At 74.9% G+C, this 2,500-nt stretch overlaps 1 non-coding gene across 1 annotated transcript; it reads right to left on the bottom strand.

Moving 5' to 3' along the window:
- Nucleotides 1-1,157: 1,157 nt before the first annotated feature.
- On the bottom strand, nt 1,158-1,312 carry LOC117438514 (5.8S ribosomal RNA). Its single transcript, XR_004550828.1, has one exon. It is a non-coding gene; the product is annotated as a 5.8S ribosomal RNA (ribosomal RNA).
- Between the last annotated feature and the right edge of the window lie 1,188 nt (nt 1,313-2,500).

The following is a 2,500-nucleotide window of genomic DNA, read 5'->3' on the forward strand; positions in this document are numbered from 1 at the left end:
GGGGGACGGAGGGGAGGCGGAGGCGGGGATTCCGCCGGACCCCCGAGCCGCCATGCCCGACCGCAACTCGCAGGGTTGAATCCTCCGGGCGGACTGCGCGGGCCCCACCCGTTTACTCTTAAAAAACGGTTTCACGCGCCTCTTGAACTCTCCTCTTCAAAGTTCTTTCAACTTTCCCTTACGGACTGGTGGAATCGGTCTCGTGCCCGTATTTAGGCCTTAGATGGAGTTTACCACCCGCTTTGGGCTGCATTCCAAGCAACCGACTCCGAGAAGCCCCGGGCCGGCGCGCCGGGGGGCCGCTACCGGCCTCACACCGTCCGCGGCGCTGGCCCTCGATCACAAGGACTTGGGTCCCCCGAGAGCGCCGCCGGGGAGGGGGGCTTCTGTACGCCACATGGCCCGCGCCCACCGGGGGCGGGGATTCGGCGCTGGGCTCTTCCCTCTTCACTCGCCGTTACTGAGGGAATCCTCGTTAGTTTCTTTTCCTCCGCTGACTAATATGCTTAAATTCAGCGGGTCGCCACGTCTGATCTGAGGTCGCAAGCCAGCGGGACGCCAGAACGCGCGGCCGCGCCGGGGCGGCCGAGCCCCAGCCCGGAGGACGGCCCGAAAAGGCAAGCGCGCGCGCGGGGAGCGCCGCCGCCGCCTCGGAAGACGGCCCGCCGCGGGACGAACGGACGGACGGCGAAACGGCCGGGAGAGACACCCGGGGCGCGGCGGGGGGCGCTCGGGGAGAAAGGAACGAAAGGGTGCCGCCGACGGGGACGGCACACCTCCCGCCCCACCCCTCCGCGGCGCGCGGCAGCACGGCACGGTACCGCCGCGGTTACCCACCCGCAGACAGCCGCCCGCGCGGGAAGGGGGGAAACCGCGGGAGGGAGGGGGCGGGCGACAGGCACGCGCCTCCGCACACACACACACACCCCCCCCGACCGCCTCTCTCCCCACCGCCGCGCCGGCACCCCGCGAACGCACCGGCGCCCGCGACGGGACGAGCTCCGCCGGAGCGGGCGCTCCGGGAGCGGGGAGCTTCGGAGCGCTCCCCGAGTCTCCATTTAGGGGGACGAAGGCACCACCCGCGCGTGGGCGGGCGGGCGGGCCTGCGAGGCACCCCAGCCGCGCCGCTGCAGCGCAGCCGGCGATTGATCGTCAAGCGACGCTCAGACAGGCGTAGCCCCGGGAGGAACCCGGGGCCGCAAGTGCGTTCGAAGTGTCGATGATCAATGTGTCCCTGCAATTCACATTAATTCTCGCAGCTAGCTGCGTTCTTCATCGACGCACGAGCCGAAGTGATCCACCGCTAAGAGTTGTCTGGCTTTCGGCACCGCCCCGCGCGCGCGGGAGGGCCGGGGACCGCTCGCCGACAGCGGCCCCTCTTTTCTCTCTGAGGACGGACGGCCCCCCGCCGCCGCCCCGCCCCGGAACCGCTCTCGCCCGACGCCGGGCGAACGGACGGGCGCGGCACGACACGGCGGGAGAGCCTCGTCTTGCCTCGGCTGACCGTACGAGCACGCAACGGAGAGAAGGGAAACGAACGCTCCGAGCGAGCGAGCGGCTTTTAAAAGGCCGGCCGGGGAAAGCCCGCGCTCCCGACCGACCCACCACCTGGGGAAACGCCACAGCTCGCTCGCTTCGGAGCCGGCCCAGGCGCCCGGGCTCGGCACGGTCTTCGCACGGAAGCGGCGGCGCGGCCGCCCCGCACCGCCCGCCTCGCTCGGGACACAGACACCGCCGCTCGCTCGCTCGGCCGGAGAAGCAGCAGCGGCGGCGGCGGGGCGCCCCGCCGGCCCCGCGCGCGCCTCCGCCGCTGACGGACGGCGGGCCGCCGGCGACGCCCCCGCGTCGCCCCGGCGCTCGCCCCCGCCGGAACCCCTCCGCGGCTCCCAACGCCGCCGCGCCGGAGAAGCGGCGACCACCGGAGCCCAGACCGGCTGGGCGCGGGGCGCGCCTCCGCCGCCCGCCCGCGGGGCCGCCGGACGGCACCGTTCCCACCGCGCCTGACCGGCCGCCCTCCCGGAACCGCCGCCGCCGACTGTCACCCTCCGCTCCTCGCCGCGAGCACGGGCCCGGGACGCGGAGGCCGGCGGCGCTGAGCCGGGGGGCAGCGCTTCGCTCTCCCCGTTTCCACGCGGAGACCGAGAGGCGGCCGCCCCCGGCTGCCCGCCTCCTCCTCGCCCGGCTCGGCCGGGGAGGGCAGCAAGGGACAGCGACGGGCAGGGCCCGGGACGGGACGGCCGCGACCGGTGGCGGGCACCTTCCGGGACGACCGAGCGCGCGGAGCGGAGGCGGCACCGCCGCCGCCCGCAGGCGGGCCGGGGTGCCGACATCGCCGGCACTCGGCGGCGAGGGGGGGGACCGCCGGAAAGGCTTCGGCCGGGCCGGCGCCGAGGAAACGGAGCGCGACGCTGCGACGGCCCGCCGGCCGCCGACTTGGGAGGCGCGGCGACCCGACGGTCGCCCGCGGGAGGCGAGACCCCGCCGGCGCGGGGAACTCGCC

Source organism: Melopsittacus undulatus, unplaced genomic scaffold (assembly GCF_012275295.1).
Source record: "Melopsittacus undulatus isolate bMelUnd1 unplaced genomic scaffold, bMelUnd1.mat.Z mat_scaffold_417_arrow_ctg1, whole genome shotgun sequence".
Lineage (NCBI taxonomy): Eukaryota > Metazoa > Chordata > Aves > Psittaciformes > Psittaculidae > Melopsittacus > Melopsittacus undulatus.